Here is a 16,577-nt window from a genome sequence, read left to right on the forward strand (position 1 = left end):
TCAACATTATGTGGCAGTGAGCAGCTGTCAGGGAATCGTGTCTGATCTCTGATTCTGACCCCTCCCTTTTTGTGATTTCCTTTTATTTTAGGAGTTCTGAAGCTAAAATTACCAATTTGATTAATCTTGGAAAAAGCAACGAGGGGAGGAAAGAGAAAGGCTCTTTTTAAAGCATTTGTGTGTGTGTGTGTGCCAGATATGTATATATGAGGTTTAGAATTGTAGCACAGCCTGAATGTCTCTCAAGCTGCCATTCTTTTTTTTTTTTGAAATTAAAACAAATATTTTGTATTTATTTGCCTTCATGTATGTCTATACACTACACATGTGCCTGCTACCCAAGAAAGCCAGAAAATGGTATTGGTTCCCCTGGATATGGAGTTACAGATGATTGCAACTGCCCTATTGATGCTGGGAATCAAACAAAGTCCACTGGAAGAGCAACAAGGCAAGCTGCCATTTCTTGTCCTCCAGAAAGTTCTACTTGACTAGAAACATGTAAGATCCTCTTTTTTTTCTCTCTCTCTCTTTTTTGCCACAATTTTATTATGGAAATTGTCTTACCTTCTCAAAAAAAAAAAAAAAGAAGATGTCAAGAGCACAGGAAATTAAACAAGTATACTGTGAAGTAGGCCATAATCCCACTTCTGTTCTGTTACAGAATTAAAGAGTAGAAATCCACTGTCATGTTCAAGTGTTTTTAGGAAAAATTGTGCTGCTATAGTTAGAAAGGAGCAGACATGGAGGTCACAGCAAATGGTTCTCCCCTCTTATATCCTTGGTAACACACTAATTCTGAAATTGAAAAGCAGTGTCAGGTAAAGGTAGGCAGAAATATCACAATTTTTCTTCCTTAAAATTTAAAATACCATATAAAAGCATAGCACAAGTTAGAAAAAAAAAGGACAAGTTGGAGGTAGAAAAGTTTTCTTGAAGCCCATTAAGGAAAGACTACTTCCTGGTAAAGAATGACTATTTTAACCAACCCATCAGGCAAGATGTTTCCACTAATACAATGGTGGTTGTCTTAATTGCTTTTCTATTGTTTTGAAGAGACACAACAATCAAGGGAACTTATAAGAGAAAGCATTTAATTAGAGGCTGCAAGGTCTTAGCCCGACCACAGAAGGCTGAAGGCTGAGCTGGGTCTGAGGAAGGGTAGGTGTGTCTCCCAGGATCCCAGAGACAATCAAACGCATTGGAGAATCTAGTTAAGCAGGAACTCTTTATTGCCCCACAGCAAGCATCTTTTAAAGCAAAAAACTGTAGAGCAAGAAAACAGCCAGCCAATGGTTTTAAAGGTCAACCTATCAGGAACCTAGGTGTCCTATGCTTCACTTGTGAACATGAGCTGTTCACTCAAGTGACCTCATCTGGTTTGATCTTGGCAACCAATCACCATTTTTTGTAAACATCTCAGGACTCACCCTCCTGACTTCCCCTTGGCGCCATCTTTAACTGGTTCGTATGCCCTTCAGAGGCTTGCTTATAGCTTCACAATGTTAGTCCACTTCGTCATGGCAGAAAGCAGGGTGACAAGCAAGCACGGTCTGGAACAGTATCCAAGAGTTTACAGCTGATCCACAAGCAGGGGGAAGAGAGAGGGAGGGGATGGGCTTTTGAAGTCTGAAATCCTGCTCCCTTTGTTGTTTTTTTTTGTATCTTGTGATTTTACCAATGAAGACTCAGGAGTCAGAGGCTGTGCTAGCTCAGAGAGGTTGGGGAACACTGACCTTCCTCTTTGGTTGGTATCACAGCAAGAGCTCTTTCCCCACCATTCCAATCCAAAAGAGACTGCCAAACCCTCAGCCCCCCCCCCATGTTCTGTGTGTTTCTCTATCCATCTATGGCTACTTTTTGTCAATTAGCCACTGGCTCCACTTCTTGACCTCAGGTTTGTATTTGATTAATACAACCTTGGGGTTCACAGCACGATCAAATATCCTGCAACACATCTCCTCCAGCAAGGCCATGCCTCCACATTCTTCTTCTTCTTTTTTTTTTTTTTTTTTTTTTTTTTTTGGTTTTTACGAGACAGGGTTTCTCTGTATTGTTTTGGAGGCTGTCTATCCAGCCCAGCCTCGAACTCACAGAGATCTGCCTGCCTCTGCCTCTCGAGTGCTGGGATTAAAGGCATGCACCACCACTGCCCGACCACATTCTTCTTAAATAGTCCACCAACTGAGAACTAGACATTCAAGTATATGAGCCTATGCAAGCCATTCTCATTCTAATATAAACTAACACTTCAATAAATGATAAGGGCTTTTGCAAATTACTAACTCTTTTCCTGGAGTTCGGCTTCCGGTCCAGTCGCTAGCGGAGATCTGCTGGGCTTCTCGGGGTTTGGTATCTTGTGAGTAATTTTCTATATAAAATACTGAGCCTTATTTTCCTTAATTGTGTGTCGCGTATCGTTACAGCGTCCGTAAAGCCAACAATTTGGTGTCGGGAGCGGGATTGAAATCCGGATCCAGGCGCCCCGGAAAAGCGGCTTCTCTTGGCCCGACCAGGCACACGTGGACTCTCCTTTCGCTAAGTTCCTCACTACTTCGCTCGGCAAGGCACGATTCCTGCCGCCAGGAACCAGCACCTTCTACCTGCCGGTAAGGTTAGGCGGAATTCCAAGGTTTCTCTCGCGGCCACGTGCTGTTTTACTGGCGGCCAGCTGACTCCGGCCACGTGCTCTTTCGCTGGCAGCCTGTTGATTTTGGCCTGAATTACTCCATTGGTAACAAACGTAACTGCTTTATACAATGTCAACAGCTAACACTATGATGCAGGATGTTAAGAATTTTCTTGTTTTTTGTATGGATGGGATTTTAGAAAGGGTTGAGGACCTACCTGAAAGGTGCTTCCTACCCATGATGGTGATTATTAGCTTCATAATCAATATAATTTTGTTAATGAAATGGCTCAAAAATAGGAGTAAACTTATACAGGTCATACAGTCATCGCAGGATAGTTTTGAAATCTTAATACAAAGGATTCAGGAAATGCAAAATTCATTGCAGGAGAGTAAGAAAGGGTTGGTAGAAAATATTCAGGATATTAAAAATGATAATGTAGGTCTGACGAACAGGTTTAAAGAGACGGAACACAAAATTGAATTATTTTCAGGAAAAATGTGTTCCATAGATAGAATTGAAAAATTGGAACATAATGTGGAAACATTTAACGACAAACACGGTTCCATGTTTGATGATTTCACTAGCAAATTACAAAGACTGGAACATAAAATTGAAATGCTAGCAGAAAAGAATTGTTCCATGTCTGAGAGCAATGGTAAACTAACTGATAGAATATCATTTGTAGAAGGCAGTTTACATGCTATTGAGGTACTTGCTAAGGATGAGAATATTAGAAATTTGGAATCACATGTAAATGATGAATGTACAAAAATGAAAGATTCCATGACATCCTTAGAAAATCATTTGTCCCAAGAACTTCAAGAGCTCAGAGAAACAATGATGAATAGACTGCAGGATTTAGAAGACGCTCAATCTGATACTTCAGAATCAGAAATACAGGCAACAGGTCAGGACAGGAGTTTCCCAAAGCTTCTCAAATGCCGGAATGATTTCCCTAAGGTTGCTATGCGTTCCCCTATGGTTTTTCCGGTATCTGTATCAGAAAAACCAGCAACGAAAAAACAATCAAATGGTCCCATTGCTTATCACTGGGAGCCTATACAGATGAAGGATCTAAAAAATATTAAGGAGGCCATTGTCATGTATGGTCTTCATTCTCCCTTTGTCAGAGAGCTCCTAACCTCATGGGCTACTGTAAATAAAGTAACCCCAAAAGACTGGGCCCAATTAGCCTCTGCAGTACTCGAAAATTCTTGCCAAATTCAATGGAGAGCTTTATGGAGGCAAGAAGCAAAAGCAATAGAAATTCAGGAATTACAGAACGGTCATGAAGTACCCCAAGACAAGATTCTTGGGGAGGGTCCTTACGCTGACACGCAGGTTCAATCTGCATATGACGAGCACATGTTGTCTTTGTGCCGTACAGCTGCTTTAAATGCCTTGGATAAGGTTTGTGAAACAGGAGAGATAATGCAACCCTACACCAAGGTATTACAGGGCCCAAGGGAAAGGTTCACTGAATTTTTAGAGAGATTATCCAGAGCAGTAGAGGTACAGGTAGCGAACCCAGAATCCAGGCGTCTTCTTATAGAATCTTTGGCGTATGAGAACGCGAATCCTCAATGCAGGCAGGTAATTTGGCCATTAAAAATAAGATCAGCGCCATTGGAGGAATGGGTTCTGCATACAGCGAACCTGGAATGTAAAAGTCAGGATACAGGAGCTTGGGTAGGTGAAGCTATTTCTACAGGTTTGAGGAGGCACCAGGATGCCAAATACCCTACCTGTGATGATATAGAGGCATGGGTAGGGAAGGCAATCTCAAAGAATTTAAATAGGCGTAAAGATGCAAAATGCTTTAACTGTGGTAGAATAGGACATCTTAGTAGGAACTGTAGACAACGCATTCCTAGAAATAATGCTTTTACCAGGAATGTATCAAACAGAAGGCCTAAGCCTCCTGGTCTATGCAGGAGGTGTGGGAAGGGGCGCCATTGGACTGATGAATGCTTTTCCACAATAGACAGACAAGGTAGATCTTTACAGCAGGGAAACGGGCTTCCGGGGCTCCATGGAGCCCCGAAGAGGAAGATTATCCGGTCATTCCCAGTGACAGTGGAGGACAGCCTCTCCCAGGACAATTAGAAGATCCACTGCCCATTGTAAATAATACGGCACTGGATAATACATTAGCTCCAGAGGATGAATCAATTACATCAGGAGGAGATACAAAACATATATTTTGGCAAACTTCTATACAATATCATAGACCCAAACTTCCGGTTAAGGTAAATAATAGGGTGATTTACGGATTACTGGACACCGGAAGTGACGTCACTATCCTTAATCAGCAGTCCTGGCCACAAAACTGGGCTTTAAAAGAGGTTAATGTTCAATTCTTAGGGATTGGAACCCTATCTGAAGTTAAACAGAGCGTTAGATGGATTGACTTTATTGGGCCAGAAGGACAGAGAGGAAGGTTAAAGCCATATGTTGCAGATATTGCTATAAACCTCTGGGGTCGTGATCTACTCCAGCAATGGAATACGCAGATTAAAATTCCTCCTGTATCAGCTAGGAATTATAGACAAGCTCTTAGTGGTAGTAAGAATATAGTAAGACAGTACAGAAAACAGATGCCAAATGTACAGGCTGTGCAGAAGCAAGATGCTAGTGCCAAACCTACAGAGCAACCAAAAGCTCTACCATTAAAATGGCTGACAGATGAACCCGTCTGGGTGGGTCAATGGCCTATGACATCTGAGAAGTTAGAGGCTTTGGAGAAGTTAGTTCAGGAACAGCTAGATGCTGGACACATTGAGGAATCAACTAGTGCGTGGAATTCGCCTGTTTTTGTCGTCAAGAAGAAGTCTGGTAAGTGGAGAATGGTTACTGATCTTAGAGTCATCAACAAGGTAATTCAGCCTATGGGGTCTCTACAACCTGGGATGCCGTTACCTTCTCTAATTCCTAAGGATTGGCCAATTATAGTTATAGACTTAAAAGATTGTTTCTTCACCATACCGTTACAAGAAAACGACAGAGAAAAGTTTGCCTTCACAGTACCTACCTATAATAATTCCCGTCCGGTACAGAGATTCCAGTGGAAGGTACTACCTCAAGGTATGTTAAACAGTCCAACTTTGTGTCAATATTTTGTGAATAAACCTCTAGAAATAACAATAACAAGTAATAGTTATTGTACTATACTATACTTTACAATAGTACTATAATAATAAATGTGCAAAATAATAGAAATCCAGCAATTGAGAGAGAGAGAGAGAGAGAGAGAGAGAGAGAGAGAGAGAGAGAGAAAGAGAGAGAACATAACACGTGAAGTGTTTCAATTTAATATTTCAGAATTGGAATGACTTGAAATAATGACAGAGTATAGCCATCTACGATGCATATGGACAATATACATGGGATATGTGAGATGAAGGTCACTGAGATGCAGAACACCAAAGGAGTTGTGACTAGAGATTGAGTTGTTCATCTTTGGCAGTGGGCATTTTCCTAGATGACAGCATCATTAGAGGCGATAATTTCAAGTGGTAATATCTCCAATAAAAGTAAAAAAAATACTCAGGCCTTTGTTGGCAGGTTTTCCCATACCTAGAAGTGTCTCTGGATCCTGTGGTGTCAGCAGATGGCCCAGAATTCCCTCTAACTTCTAACTGCAGGAAGTGGCTTTTCTTGTGAAAATACCAGGTGGTTGTCAGGAGTTATATTTGGTCGTGAGCTGCCTGTTTAGAATACATGTGCTGTATTCTTACAGTCTAGACAAATGTCCCTGATTTCAGAGAAAACCTTTAATAGCTACTTCATTAACTATCCCAAAATCTGTTCTCATTTTTAATTTAAAATGCAGAGACTTGAGTGGTGACTCATACATTTGAAGTGCTCAAATTAAGTAGGGGTGATCTCAACAATGATTTACTGTTGAGATTTGGAAAATGAGTCATCTCCTTTATGGGCTTGTCCTTGAGAGTCACCAGACTTAGAGGTCTTTAATACCTTCTGAAGAAACTGCTGCTCTCAAGGAAAGAATGAGCCCTCCTGTGGTTTCACTTTGGTAACTACAGATATTTACAACATTTTAAAAAAAGTGTCATCCTTTTATATACATCTGTAGTTTGTAAAATGGTTCTGTATTGTGATGATTCTGGTTAATAAATTATGGAGAGAATGATGTCTTCCGTACCAAAATGAATACACATTCAGTGAATTGCAAATATAATTTATTATTCTTTGATTTCTGTAGATTATTTGATGTTTCTTTCTCCTAGGATCTACTTGTTAAAAAGAAATAACAATTAATTAGAAAAATAAGTGGTTACAAAATTACTTTTATGTGATGCTTAGAAGAAATAGTTAAAAGTGAAGATGACTTATTTTTTAATAATATTTTTAACATAATGTTTTTGTTGATTATTTTAGTATTTCACACAATGGACCTCAATCACCCTTACTCCCGAGTCATCCAAGGTCTGTTCCCCTACTCTTGTGGTCCCCCTCCCCAAAGAAGGATAAAAAATGTCTAATTTGGGGGCTGGAGAGATGGCTTAGCACTTAAGAGCTGCTCTTCCAAAGGTCCTGAGTTCAATTCCCAGAAACTACACAGTGGCTCACAATCACCTATAATGAGATCTGGTGCCCTCTTCTGGCCTGCAGGCACATATGCAAGCAGAACACTGTATACATAATAAATAAACCTTTTTAAAAAGTCTAATTTGTGTTGTCCTTATAATCACTGGAACATGTCAAACTCCCAGTTGCTAGTCCCTTAAGGAACACCCCCTCCCCCCACCGCCCCTGCCGTCAGTAGCCCTTGTGGTGACATTTTGTTTGTGATGTAATTAATAAACCTTGCCTTAAGACCAGAGTACAGAGCTAAACACACCACTGCTTAGCCATAAACACCAGGCAGTGGTGGCACACACCTTTAATCCCAGCACACAGAAGAGAGGGGCAGGTGGATCATTGTGAGTTCATGGCCACCTTGGGCTACATATTGTTTCAGTCTAAAAGAGAAACAGAGCCAGGCAGTGGTGGCTCACACCTTTAATCTCACTACTTGGCAGTCACGTGTCTTTAAATCCAGCACTATCTAGGTGGAGACAGGAGTGATATGTCCAGGTGGATACAGGAATATAAAGCAGGAGGAAACAGAAGCACTTTGCATTCAGTCTGAGGATTCATAGGGACAGGATCATCCCTTTGGTCTGAGGATTCAGTAGAGGTAAGGGGTCTCTTTTGTGGCTGGCTCCTTTACTTCACTGACCTTTCAGTATTTACCCCACCATCTGATTATGGGTTTTTATTATTAAGACCTATTAGAACTTGTACTACAAGCCATACTGTAAGAGATCCCCAAATATCAATGATTACTGCATTGCATTAAGAGTTCTATGTAGAAGAAAGATACATACCCATCCCTAAAGATGGGTATGTTGATGCACCCCTGTAATCTCAGCATGGAGATGAGGATCATGAGTTTGAGGACAATCTGGGTTTGCATAACAAGTTCAAAGCCAACCCGGGTATACAGTGAAATCTTGTTTAAAAAAACCAAGAAGTGGACTGATGGGACGGTTCAGTCAGTAAAAGCACTTGCTGCTAAACTTGATGACCTGAGTTTGACCTCTGAAACCTGAATGATGATTTCTACAAGTTTGACTTTCACAAACGCCTTGGGGTATGCATACATATCCCCACTCATACAGTAGTAGAACATTAACCCCAGCATGCACTGGACCCTGAGTTTGATCATTAGTACTGAAAAACAAAACAATAAAACAAGCAAGCAAACAAACAAAGAATAGTACCCCAAAGATCTATCTTAAAAATAAAAAAGAAGACTAGACTATTTGTTCAAATTAAGTGTTTATTTCTACACACAGCATACTTCTGATGGTTATGCTGACTTCTTTGTAGTCAGCTACCTATGTTTAAAATCATTAGAAAATACACACCCGGACATATCTATAAAGACATGTTCAGAGAAATTTAACTAAGGAGGGAAGACCATTTTGAATGAGGGCAGCATCATTCCATATATTGAAGTCTTTGAATGAATAAAAATGTAAAAACAAACAGAGATACAGCATTTTATCTACATCTGTTTCTGAGCTAGGTGCACATGGTGACCAACTGCCTCATGCATTAACCACACCTTCCTCACCATAATGGAGTCTATTTTCTCAAACCATGAGCAAAAATAAAGCTTTTCTTAAGTGACTTTTGTGAACTCTTCTGTGGAAACAATGAGAAAAATAACTTATAATTCTTCTGAGCTTCATAGTAGCTTTAGTACTCACAGTAGCAGTCTATATAAATGTTCATTGGCAGTATAATCTGACATGTTTGTAGCCCCATTCTCAGGTTTTAGGGTTTACAGCCAATATTTGTTGTTCCAGGAACTGATATAAACATCTATTAATATTTTGTCTTTATAACTTTAGGTGGTCAGTATTTACTTGTTATCATTATTTTTATTTTTATATAAAGAGAAATCCAAACCCAGGAATGTTAAATAAATTACAGAAACTCACCCAAAAGAATAATCCAACATTGAAACTCAGAAAGCCTGACTACAGAGTTGAAGCATATTTCCTGTAAGTTTCTGCTTATGTAATGGTCTCATTTTTACTATTTCTCACTTGCTCACCATACTCCCCTGACATTATTTTTCTTCCTCTTCCTGGGACACAGAAACTATTTCATATCTCCTAGACTGGGAAATAATTGCCTTCAATAATGCAGTGATTCCTTCTTTGTCTTTCATTTTGTTTCATCAATGAATCCTCCCTCTCTGCAACTGGATTCCAAAATTCAGGTTAGTGTTTAGCTGGGGGTGTTTGCTTCTGCTTCCATTAACTACTGGATGAAGACTCTAGGGTGGCATATAAGGTAGTCATCAATCTCTCTCCTCCATTCTTCCCATGACTCAATATTCCTGTTCCTCCTGTCTTCCTTTCCTCTCCTCTTCTCCCCTTCTCCTTCTTCTAACTCTCTCTCCCCTCACCCCATGCTTCCAATTAGCTCAAGAGATCTTGCTCCCTTCTCCAGGGGACCATGTATGTCTCTCTTAGTGTCCTCCTTGTTTCCTAGGTTCTCTGGTGGTGTGGATTGTAGGTTGGTATTCCTTTTTTGTATGTCTAAAATCCATATATGAGTGAGTACATACCATTTTTGTCTTTTTGTGGCTGGGTTACTTCACTCAGGATGGTTTCTTCTAGTGCCATCCATTTGCCTGTGAATTTAAAGGTTACATTGGTTATTTTCCACTGAGTAGTACTCCATTGTGTAAATGTACCACATTTTCTCCATCTATTCTTCAGGTGAGGGGCATCTAGGTTGCTTGCTTCCAGGTTCTGACTATTATAAATAATGCCACAATGAACATGGTTGAGCAGATGTTCTTGTTGTATGAATGTGTATCTTTTGGTATGTGCCTAAGGGTGGGATAGCTGGATCTTGTGGTAGACTGATTCCTATTTTCCTGAGGAACCACCATACTGATTTCCAAAGTGGTTGTATAAGTTTGCACTCTGACCAGCAGTGGAGGAGTGTTCCTTTTTCTCCATATCCTCTCCAGCATAAACTGTCATTGGTGTTTTTGATTTTAGCCATTCTGACGGGAGTAAAATGGTGTCTCAGAGTTGTTTTGATTTGCATTTCCCTGATGGCTAAGTGATCTTTTCCTATTCTGTGGGCTGCCTTTTTTGTCTTGTTGATTGTGTCCTTTGCCTTACAGAAGCTTCACAGTTTCAGGAGGTTCTATTTATTAATTGTCGATCTCAGTGTCTGTGCTACTGGTGTTATGTTCAGGAAGCTGTCTTCTGTACCAATTTGTAACCTGTAGTTTTCCTCCGCCAGCCACTTTGGTTTTTCCCCGCCAGCCTCTTGGGCTCTGCCACAGTTGCAGCCCCCAAATAAACACACAGGAGGCTATATTAATTATGAAGCTGTTGGCTGTTTTCTTGGTTACTTACTGGCTATCTCTGATTTAAGTATTTACCCCATAATTGTTAATCTAAGTATTTCTTTTATTGGAGAAAGGGTCTGGACCTTTTACTCCTCTGGAGGCTACATCGTGACTCCCTGTGTTTCTCTTTCCCAGAATCCTCCTCGACTCCTAGTACCACCTATCTTGCTTCCCTATTGGCCAACAGTGCTTTATTGACATATACACAGGACTTCCCCATCATTCAAGGGTACTTCCCACTTTCTCTTCTAAGAGGTTCAGTGTGGCTGGATTTATGTTGAGGTCTTTGATCCAATTGGACTTAAGTTTTGTGCATGATGATAGATAAGGTTCTATCTTCAGTCTTCTACATGCCAGCATCCAGTTATGCCAGCACCGTTTGTTGAAGATGCTTTCTTTTTTCCATTGTCTGTATATACTAGGGCTACTGATTTTTTTTTTTGACTTAACCATGTATCCTGCCATCTTGCTAAAGGTGTTTATCAGTTGTAGGAATTCCTGGTAGAATTCTTCAGGTCACTTATGTAGACTATCATATCATCTGCAAATAGTGAAAATTTGACTTCTTCCTTTCCAGTTTGTATCCCCTTGATCTCTTTTTGTTGTCTTATTGCTCTAACAAAAACTTTAAGTACAATATTGAAGAGATGTGGAGAGAGTGGACAGCCTTGTCTTGTTCCTGATTTTAGAGGAATCACATTGAGTTTCTCTCCATTTAGTTTGATGTTGGCTGTCAGTTTGCTGTATATTGCCTTTATTATGTTTAGGTATGTTCCTGTTATGCCTGATCTCTCCTTTATCATGAAGGGGTGTTGGATTTCATAAAAAAAACTTTTTCAGGATCTAGTTTGATGATCATGTGGTTTTTCTTTTTCAGCTTGTCTATATGGTGGATTACATTGATAGATTTTCTCATGTTGAACCATTCCTGCAACCCTGGGATAAAGCCTACTTGTTTATGGTGGATGATTTTTCTGATGTGTTCTTGAATTCAATTTGCCAGTATTTTATTTTTTTGCTAGTATTTTATTGAGTATTTTTGCATCAATATTCATGAGGGAGATTGGTCTGTAGTTCTGTATCTTAGTTGTGTCTTTGTGTGGTTTGGGTACTAAAGTAATTAATTGTAGCCTTGTAAAAAGAGTTTGGGAGTGATCCTTCTGCCTCTATTGTGTGGAACAATTTGAAGAGTATTGGCATTAGCTCTTCTTTGAATATCTAGTAAAATTATGCACTGGAACTATCTGGCACTGGACTTTTTTGGTTGGATGACTTTTGATGGCTTTTTCTATTTCACTAGCGGTTATAGATGTTTAAATTGTTTATCTGTTCTTGATTTAATTTTGGTAAGTGATGTCTATCCAGAAAATCACCCATTTCCTTTAAATTTTCAAATTTTGTGGAGTACAGATTTTCAAAGTATGACCTGATGATTCTCTGGATTTCCCCAGTGTCTGTTGTTATGTCCCTCTTTTCATTTTTGATTTTGTCAAGTTACATGTTCTGTCTCTGCCATTTGGTACATTTGGATAAAGATTTGTCTATCTTGATTTTCTTGAAGAACTAACTCTTTGTTATGTTGATTCTTTGGATTGTTTTCCTAGTTCCTACTTTATTTAATTGATCACTGAATTTGATTATTTTCTGGTGTCTACTTCTTCTATGTGAGCTTGCTTCTTTTTGTTCTAGACCTTTCAGGTGTTCTGTTAATACTCTAGTGTGGCTATTGTCCAGTTTCTTCATGTGGGTACTTAGTGCTATGAAATTTCCTCTTAGAAATTTCAGAGTGTCCCATATGTTTGGGTATGTTGTGGCTTCATTTTCATTGAATTCTATAAAGTCTTGATTTCTTTCTTTATTTCTTCCTTTACCCAGGTGTGATGCAATTGAACATTGTTCAATTTCCATGAGTTTGTGGGGTTTCTGCAATTTGTGCTGTTGTTGAATTCTAATTTTAAGCCATGGTGGCCTAATAAAGTACAGAGGGTTATTCCCATTTTTTTTTGTATCTTTTGAGGTTTGCTTTATTGCCAAGTATGTGGTCAGTTTTAGAGAAGGTTCCATGTGGTGCTTAGAAGAATGTATATTCTTTTGTGTTTGGATGGAATGTTCTATAGATATCTGTTAAACCCAATTGGGTCATAACTTCTGTTAGTTTCTTTGTTAAGTTTCTTTCTGGTGGTCCTGATCAGTGGTGAGATTGGGGTGTTGAAGTCTCCCACTATAAGTGTGTGGGGTTTAATGTGTGATTTTAATTTTAGTAATGTTTATTTTATGAATGTGGGTGCCTTTGTATTTGGGGCATGAATGTTCAATGTTCAGAATTGAGACTTCATCCTGATGGATTATTTACTATGATGAATATGAAATGTCTTTTCTTCATCTCTTTTGATTGATTTTAGTTTGATTTCTAATTTATTAGATATTAGGATAGCTATACCTGTTTGCTTCTTACATACTTTTGATCAGAACATCTTTTCCCAACCCTTAACTCTGAGGCAACGTCTGTCTTTCAAGTTGAGGTGTGTTTCTTGTATGCAGCAGAAGGATGGATTCTGCCTCCGTATCCATTCTGTTAGCCTATGTCTTTTTACAGGTGAGTTAAGACCATTGATATTAAGGGATATTAATGATCATTGATTGTTGATTCTTGTTTGTTTTTTATTCATTTTTGGTGGTGGTATTGTGTGTGAGTTTTTTGCCTATTGGTGGCTTTTGGTAAATTTGGATTATCTATTGCCTATGTTATTGTGAGTGTAGTTAACTTCTTTGGGTTGGAGTTTTCCTTCCAGAACTTTCTGTAGGGCTCAATTTGTGGATATGTATTGTGTAGATCTGGTTTTATCATGGAATATCCTGTTTTCTTCATCTATAGTGACTGAGAGTTTTGCTGGGTATAGTAGTCTGGGCTGGAATCTGTGGTCTCTTAGTATTTGTACAACATCTATCCAGAACCTCCTGGTTTTTAGAGTTTCCATGGAGAAGTCAGGTGTAATTCTGATAGGTTGACCTTTATATGTTACTTGACATTTTTCCTTAGCTGCTCTTAATACTCTTTCTTTATTCTGTATGTTTTGTGTTTTGATTATTATGTGGTGAGGGAACTTTTTTTTTTGTCCTGTCTATTTGGTGTTCTGTAAGCTTCTTGTACTTTCATAGGCATGTCCTTCTTTAGGTTGGGAAACTTTTCTTCTATGATTTTGTTGAATATGTTTTCTGTACCTTTGAGGTAGGCTTCTTCACCTTCTTCTATACCTATTATTTTTTCCAATTTCTAGATATTACTAAAAGGAATCATTGTAAATATGTAGGAAATTATATGTACAAGTATTAGTAGCAGGGTTTTTTATGTTTTTATTTAAATTAGAAACATGCATACTTCAAATGTCAATCCCAGCTCCCTCTCCCACTCCTCTTCCCTTGTGTCCAGTCCCCTGCCCCCAGCGCAATCTCCACATCATTCCCCAGAGAGGGTGAGGCCCTCCTTGGGGGGATCTCCAGAGTCTGTCATTTCATCCAGGGTAGGACCTATTCCCTTCCCCATGTGTCCAGGCTGAGAGAGCATCCCTCCCTGTGGAATGGGCTCACAAAGTTCATTTGTATGCCATTATACCTATTATTTTTAGGTTTGGTCTTTTTACTGTGTCCTATATTTCTTGGATATTTTGTGTTAAGGATTCGTTGGATTTAAAATTTTCTTTGGCCGATGAATCTATTTCCTCCAGTTTATCTTCAACACCCGAGATTCTGTCTTCCATCTCTTGTATTCTATTTGTTATGTTTACATCTGTAATTCCTGATCATTTACTCAGATTTTCTATTGCCAATATTCCCTCAGTTTGTGTTTTCTTTATTGTCTCTATTTCAGATTTTAGGACTTGAACTGTTTGAATTGTTTCCTTCATATGTCTGATTGTTTTTTCTTGGCTTTCCTTGCTGCCTTTGGGAGATTTGTTGATTTCTTGCATTTTTTGGTTTGTTTTTCTTCCATTTCTTTAAGGGATTTTCCCATATGTCCTTTGAGGGCCTCTATCATTTTCATGAGGTTGTTTTTAAGGTCATTCTATTCTGTTTCATCTGCATTGGGATGTTCAGGTCTTGCTGGTGTAAACTCCCTAGACTTTGGTGGTGTCATATAAGTCTTTCTGTTGTTGGATGTGTTCTTATACTTTCGCCTTTCCATCTATTCTTTCAGTGGGTATAGGTGTTGTCTCTCCCTCTCCTAGTGGATATGGGTTCAAGGCTCTCTCTCTCTCTCTCTCTCTCTCTCTCTCTCTCTCTCTCTCTCTCCACGAGGGTGGAGGGACAAGCCCATAATGGCAGCCAATGAGGCTGGCAGCTTTGTTCAGCCTCTAGGTTCCTCTTCTGGGTTTGGTAACAGGAGGGGTCTAGTGGCCGAGGGTCAGGGGACTCAACGCAGGGGGAGGTGGGCTTTATCCCAGAGGGTGGAGGGGCAAGTCAGGGAATACTATCGAACTCTTACAACTTAAATCAATCCATAATTCTTTTGTTGTTGTTGTTGTTTTGAGACAGGTTTTCTCTGTGTAGCTTTGGGCTTATCCTGGCACTTGCTGTATAGACCAGACTGGCCTCTGCCTCCCGAGTGCTGAGATTAAAGGCATGCACCATCAACACATGGTTTAACCCATAATTCTTATCTATGATTAGTCACATGACTTTGTACCTTTTCTCAGTTAAGTATTCTTATCTTGCTTCCTCTGTGTCTGGTTGGTGACTGGGTCTCTGCCTTTCCTCTTCCCATAATTATCGTAGTCTGGTATCCCCACCTATATTTCCTGCCTGACTACTGGCCAATCAGACTTTTATTAAACCAATAGAAGTGACAAATCTTTATAATGAGCAAGAACATTACCACGCATCAACAGTCATTTAAAGATGAATTCAAAATAACAACAAAGTAAAAACACAGCAACCAGGACAAACAATATGATTATGAAAATAGAAAGTAGTAAATGGAAATGCATAAAATTAATTTTTCTATAGTTTAGGCTAGACAGTGGTGGTGTATGCCTTTAATCCCCAAAACTTCAGAACAATTTTGGGTGACTATCCAGGCAGCCAGCTATTTCTGCCACTTCTCACATTTTTTTGGAAGTTGTTTGTTCATACTTCCTGTTTACTTAGTTAATATTATTTCCTTCTTGTGTCTCTGAGGAAGTTGAAGGCTAAATAGTATAGTTATAGTTTTTCCTGTTTACCAGAATCAGTAAAGAAACTCACTATAGATGTATTAACTGTAGTAGGTTTAAAAGACATTAAAAGATAATTTGGTAATTCAAATTTTAATAAGAAGCAAATTAGGCACAAGACTTTGGACTCATCTAGAAAGAAAAGATAATGGAGTATTTTCTCAGAATTTGTCACATGCTTGTGGACTAGACACTCTTAATGTACTTATTGTCATATATATATTGTATATAGTTACTGAAATTATTGTACATAATTTTTGTTATATTAGTATAACCTTTTAAAAAATAGACAAAATAGGGGATATGTGGTGATATCTTGCTTGTACAAATAAAGCCTATCTGAGGATCAGAGAATGGATCATGCCATTAACTAACTATAGATGTCTGGATGTCTGCACAGACAGACAGGAAGTGAGGTAGCTGGGCAGAAACAAGATATAAGCAGGGAGAAACAGGAAATTGCTCTCTTGTCTGCTGAGATGCTAAGGAGGTAAAGTGTGCTGTGGCTTTCTCCTTCTCTCTGATCTCTCAACATTTACCTCTATATGTTTTATTCTTAATGAATAGTCAGAACACATCATTATAAAAATTTCTGTTAAAGCTTAATTTTCTCCTTTGAAGAATGTTCTATATGATTCTAAGGAGGTTAAGAAGATAACAGGATTTAGAACTGAATAGGTCCAAGCAAGCTTTGTTATTTACAAGTTGTTTAGGTTCTCTGACTTTTAGTTCACTTTATCAGAAAACAAAAATGGTTTTGAAGCTGGCCAAGAGAATTAAGCAGAC

Source organism: Mesocricetus auratus, unplaced genomic scaffold, assembly GCF_017639785.1.
Source record: "Mesocricetus auratus isolate SY011 unplaced genomic scaffold, BCM_Maur_2.0 Super-Scaffold_100009, whole genome shotgun sequence".
NCBI lineage: Eukaryota > Metazoa > Chordata > Mammalia > Rodentia > Cricetidae > Mesocricetus > Mesocricetus auratus.